The sequence below is a fragment of the Brassica oleracea genome, chromosome C5 (genome assembly GCF_000695525.1).
Source record: "Brassica oleracea var. oleracea cultivar TO1000 chromosome C5, BOL, whole genome shotgun sequence".
Lineage (NCBI taxonomy): Eukaryota > Viridiplantae > Streptophyta > Magnoliopsida > Brassicales > Brassicaceae > Brassica > Brassica oleracea.
The window spans coordinates 39505146-39511803 of record NC_027752.1 but is presented as its reverse complement, the minus strand read 5'-3'; positions in this window follow the sequence as shown (position 1 = coordinate 39511803).

Sequence of the window (6658 nt, the reverse complement as noted above, 5' to 3'; positions counted from 1 at the left end):
AAGTCAATACATTTCTAATAAGCAAACAAGCCACACAGCCAAATGTGATATAATGCAATAAGGTCACACGGCCAAAGTGATATATGATGCATAATAAGTCACACAGATTTATCAAGCAAGTGTATCGACCAAACAAACAATTTCTATATGTTTGCATGTGGCCATATGGTTATAATGCAAACCTAGCCTACTGATTCTATATGTACAAGAGTAGAATTATGGAACCTCAATTTAAAACAATCAGATCATGCAAAGGTGATAATAATCAGATCATGCGTATAACATAAACATGTTGGTCAGGATGATATATGATGCAAACTGGCCACACGGCCAAGTAGATATGATGCACTCAATCTTAGCAATCGGATTCTATATGTGCAAGGGTAATATTAAAACATTCAATCAAGATTTAGCAATTAATCAATCAGTTTCAGGTATGAGATTTAGCTAGACTAACAATCAGATTCAATTAGGTTTTATCAAGACTAGCAATTGGATCAATAATCAAAAATAATCAAACGGATTCAAGCATTACACAATTTAGGGTTTCGATCCAAAAATAGGGTTTCAATCATGAAAAACCAAAACATTCAGTTTCAAGGCTGATTTTATCAATTTTATTAATCATTTTCAAGGCTGATATTTATCAGTTTCAAGGCTGATATTAGCAAGATGGAATCAAGCAATCTGATTTTAGGAATACGCAAATTAAGATTTAGGGTTTCAATTCGAAATTAGGGTTTTATCAATCAATTAACTTCTAGCAAATAATCTTAAACCTCAGAACAGTTGATTATATCATGAAACTATCAACCTAGTATAATATGTAACCTCAAAACATTCAATTCGGATTATGCAATACACAGATTCTATTTTAGGGTTTATCAATTCGAATTAGGGTTTATGTTTGGATTATAACAAATTCTAACATGCAATATTAAACCTCAAATCATTCAATCAGGTTATAAAAACTATCTATCCTGGTAAACAAAGGAGAAGATCTGGCGCAATATTTCGGGCAGACTTAAAAAAATTCCTTAAAAGATTCGCGGTGTCAACCAAAATTTTGGGCGGGGCTTTCTAAAAAATTGTAGAAAAGTGTTATTTTATTTTGCATAATTAGCCATAATATAAGAAAAGATTTTAAATATTTCATTTTGGATAATTTAAATATCCAAAAGTGGTAAAATCTATTTAAAAGATAATTTATAAACTCATACATTTATAAAACTCAATGATATTTTATAAAAATCAGCATTTGATTGTAAAGTATAATTTATTTTTTACGAAAAAAAATCTATAATTTATATAAGACATGTGTGTCAAGAGGTTCTGAAAAATTGTGATTGTCCAACAGTTTAAAATCACTTGTATCTACCATGAATTCCTCATCCAAGACTATCATTTGAAGTTTTATGGTAATTTTAATAACTATTAACTATTATTAATCTTCTAAGTAAAACATATGCATCATAACCGTTAGGGAAGGAGTTTAAGTTTAGGGTATGTTAGAATTTAGGATATGTTTTAGGATTTTTGATCTATTGCCCTATGGTTTTGATTCATAAAGATTAGAGTTTTAGGGTTTCATTCTTTATCAATCAATCCATGTTCGATTATGGGTTCTTAGGTTTTGAATTATCTTTTAACCTTAAATGATTGTTGAATCGGACCACCAAAAGAGTTGAGCCGCGAGCTAGACACGAACGGGACGCGAGCTGTCTGATGCTGTCACGAACAAGGAAGAGGTCGCGTGCTGGAGCTGCTCTCGGGTCGCGAACGTCTGAGCTAGGATCATGAACGCCTTGGGCTGAAGCTGATCGGGAACGCGAGCTGGAACAGATGCGGGAACAAGAGACGTAATCGGGGTTTAGGGTTCGTCGGATCTCCGGCTAGGGTTTGGGTTCTATGGTTTTTCGATTTTGGTATTAGCTTAGGGATTTAGAGTTTCGTGTTGATAACGTGTTATAAAAGTAATGAAAAAATTTATATTTATTCATAACATAGAGGTTCCTTATATAGGAGATTACACCATCATAGATAAATAGAAAGATTACAAATCATAATCTCTTGGTTATGAGCCATCCACGAAATGATTCATAACAAACAGAACTTTTTTGTTGTAAATGACAAGACTTAACAGTTTGATATTTATACAGTCTCAATATTATGTTTGATATATTAAAAACATGATAATCGGTAAGAAACTGTGATAGTTTCTAAAACAAAATAAATATTAGTATTATAGTTATGTCTTTATTTTCTGTAACTTTCTTTAAATAATTAAAAAAATTTATCAAATGACAATATGTATCTGAAGTTCTTAAGGATATTTCAAAAGTTCCCAAATAAAAACCTTTCCCTATACTCTTTCATCAGTTATTATTAGTTTTAACTTATTATGAAATATTGTCTTGAGAACTTGTTGATGAACATGAATATCTAAAGTTTCTTACAAAAAAAATCTTCTAATAAAATAATATAAAAAGATAAAAGATTGTTGAGAGTATCTCAATCGAGAAACTATTGATAATGCATGAGAAACTTTAATCTCTGTGTCAATGGCTAAATGGTTTGATAATTAAATATTAATAATTTTGTTTTAATTTTTTTTATTTGATTTCGCATTGATTAAAATGCCTTAGTGCATCACATAAGTTCAAAAGAAATAGTCATTGGCAAGGTCGGTTTAGTTTGTTGAGGAATTTTTGGGCAAAATTACTTTTAGGCCATTTGATTAATTAGTTTTTTGGGCAAAATTATTTTTAGATCAAAATTATTTTGGTTTGAATTTCAAAGTTAAAAAACTTTGATTATCATATATTTTAAAAGTTGTTTGAATTCAATAATATTAATACAAAGAAACAAAAACATGTACTCTTGTTATTGAAAAACTAATATAATTTTTTGTTTTTATTAAATCAGATTTTAGCTTTTAATGCAGATCTATTGTTGTCTCTCTCCGATTTAACCAGTTCTGGTTATTGAAGAGTAGATAAATGCGTGTGATAGAGCATATGGGGCATGTGAACAATGGTATTAGATATAAATTTTGTATAGACGAGGTTTACGTAGGGATTATGGGTTATTTTCAGGTTCATTTATACTAACTCTGTGAATCTATATTATTATTGTCACATAAAATTAGATGTTTAGTATCCTTATTTTCTTATTTTTGTTTTAAGTTTATTTTTTAACTATTCATGTGAAAGACTCATCTATAAATTAAAGTATTTTTATTATTCACTCCATTATCAAAAAATATTTCGTTTATCCCATATCAAAAATATGAAAAAATTAATTTACAATAGTAATAATAATATTTTTGTCTAATTTAAAAAATGAAGATGAGTTAAAATGCAGGCAAGGCTGTAGTATTAAGCTATGAAAATTATTTATATCAGAATTAATAAAATATATGTCAGACTATATCTAATACATTTTGTTATTTTTTATTTTAGAAAAATTGTAAGAAAAGTGAAATTTACTTTTTTATTTTTCTTAAATATTGTTCTCTTATATACAGAATAAAAATATAAAATATAAAATTATTTAATTAAAAAATAAGTTAGAATAATATTGGTTCTACATATTCTAATAAAATATAATGATGAATTGAAGATGGTTTAGTAGAAATTATTAGGATCACATCATAATTAAAAAACTCGTATAAATATTACATAATACTCCTTCTGTTTTTTTTTTATAAAAGACGTTTTGGAACAATTGTTTTGTGGCAATATATTTGACCTTTACAAAAAACAATGCAAAATAAATTGACAAAGGAGGCGAACTGCCCATCCTTGTCATCCACACAGATATGGGCCTATGTTTTAGGGCCCATTTGAATACCCGGAGAGAGGGTCTATCCGTGGGATGCACCTCCCCTTGGGGATTAGTCTGAGCCTCTCCGGAGGTCTGGGATACCCCGATTAAAAAAAAAAAAAAAATTGACAAAGGACTATACTCACTCTTGTATTTACTCTAGTCCATGTGCTTTACGAGATATAATAATCAATTAGTAAAGGATAATAGAATATTTTAATTTGTGTGATAATCTCTAAGACGTCATGTCGTCATATAAAGAAAAACAGAGGGCGTATTACATATGGTCATCATATTGTTAAAATATGTAGTATTAGAGGGGATCCCATTATTAGAGTGGGGAATAATTCATTTTAGTTGTGGAGGACACGTGTGAAACAAGAGTAACTTCGGCGGCCGCTTTTGCTCTGGAAGGACCCACACGCTTCATATTAAGGTCATCCAGAATCTCAATCTCGACCAACCAGATATTTCCCTCCTCTTTTTTTTTTGGGTCAAAATTTCCCTCCTTTTTTAGTTCTCGAAGTCGGCCATTTACAACACCACATATATTATCTCTATATTGCTTACACAGCCCTTTTCTTTTGATCCTTCACAGCTATGGTCCAGAAATTTATTGGCTTGAAAAGTAACCCAACCACTAGACACTGCATTAAATCATCTCCCGGAAATTAACTACTTATACAAGAAATGCAGTTTCCATATTAGCTTCAAAAGTAACATCAATCACAGACATTTCATTAATTAGAGCTTGGAGAAGTTATATACTTCTTCCTATCTAACTTTTAATCAAACATCTTCCTTAATTTTATTTTATATACCAAATTAGGTGGTCCGTCAATTTCGATAAAAATCATTTTAATGTTTCAGTGTGAAATTTTTCCGAATATCAATTACACCGTAAACTTTAATCTGAGTTTGAGTGTATTCTGTTCCCACTAATGCAATCGCTAGTTAAATCGCATGGTATTGGACTACCATGCTAACTATCGATCGGAACCAAGGCAAATCAAGCTTGCCACATAGGTTCTGTTGTAAGGGAAACTTTTTTTTCCCCTCATGCTTTACTATCTCGATACGGATCCTTTTATTAGATTTCAGTACAAATCTTAAAAACCATAAATCAATAACCAAACCAGCTTAGAACTTCCTAGGCTGTTCACCGCAAAATATCACTTCTGAAAGTCAGGGGTTCGCATGAAGAAGAATGAGAACACAAGGGGGTGTAATGCGACGGGAGTAGCTTCATCTTGACACATCTTGAAGTTGGTCCTATCGTGTCCAAGTGCGAGCCACGTGTTAGAGTTATGCTTTGTACAAAACACCTTATTGGAACTCTGCAACCACACAGAGGACCACTTATTCCTTTTAAGTATCTTATTTTTTATACACACTGTAACACGCACTCGTGTCTCCTTTTAATTATTTATTTCATAATCATCGTCTGAATAATTTTGGAAGTCACTGTCTATCACGACGTAGTACTTATTTTGTTAGTTATTTTTGTTCACCCCTATTTGTGTTTCATTTTTTTCCGTCAAAGGGATTCATTTCATAAGTTACCACAAGGGTAACAACACCATTACAATCTAAAGCCTCAGTACACAAAAGCATAACAAAGAGGCGCTATACCAGAAGGAGGGACTAACCCACAGCTCCCATTACTCCAATCACATAAGAACCCCACTAGCCAAATGTAGTTATATCTAACCCAAAAAATCACTTAACAGATCATCAGAGGAGGCGAATTTCATTAACAAAAAATTCAAATAGCCAAGGAGGATGCCCCGCAGCCACATACGAGTTAGCAAACCCCAAATTTGTAACACTTTGAGCAATGAAAAAAGCTCCTCTGTTTGCTCTTCTGTGAACCACTGATAACTCAAACTCATCCACACCTGAAAGTTCTCTTCTTATCTCTGTGCACTGAAATAGAAAAGAAGGCCACGCCTTTGGCCTCTGCACTGCTCCAAAGAGCTCACTAAATTCACCAGCCATGATGATCTTAGTCTGTCTGTGGCTTTTCATACTTTCTGCAGCCCACAACATAACCTTAAATCTTGCTTCATCCTTTGTTTTGATCCCTGCAAAAGATCTTCTACTGTGGAGTAGAACCACACCCTTTTCGTTTCACAAAACCCACCCACCACCTGCAATTCTTTTGTTGTTATCAAAAGTAAACCCAACGTTGCACATCTTCCAGCCCAGTTTGGGCGGATGCCATCGACGCTCAGGTACCGGTTGGATTATCTTCTCCGTATCTTTCCACTCATTCTCAAGGGCCTGCGCCACAAACCATTCCTCCGCATCTCTGAAAGCTTTGGCTGAGACTTCTAGTGGATTAAAACAACGATTTTCAAACAAAAAATCATTCCTTCTTTTCCATAGGTTCCAGACAACCCAAGGCCAAACTCTACCTTCCTCGCTTTGTAAATTACGAAATTTGTGTATGTTGAAGAGGAATTCAAAGTTTGCAAAGACAGATGAAGTACTGAACCCCTCTCTTGGATGAGGAATGGGGGACAACGCCCACACCTGTCTCGCAAACGGGCATAGAAAGAGTATGTGGTTAATTGACTCACCCTCATCACCACAGATTTGGCATCTCCCATCAACTTTCGTGTCTCTTCCAATGATAAGATCTGAAGCCGGGAGAGCATCACTTAAAGCTTTCCACATGAAAATTCTCAGCTTAGGTGATGTTTGAACTTTCCAAGCTTTCTCTATTCAGTCGTTCAGGGATGGGAGAGCAAAAGCTTGCGGGTGGGCAATTCTCATCTTCATGTCTGCCGCTAGCCAATAAGCAGATTTGACTGAGATCTGGCCACTTTTA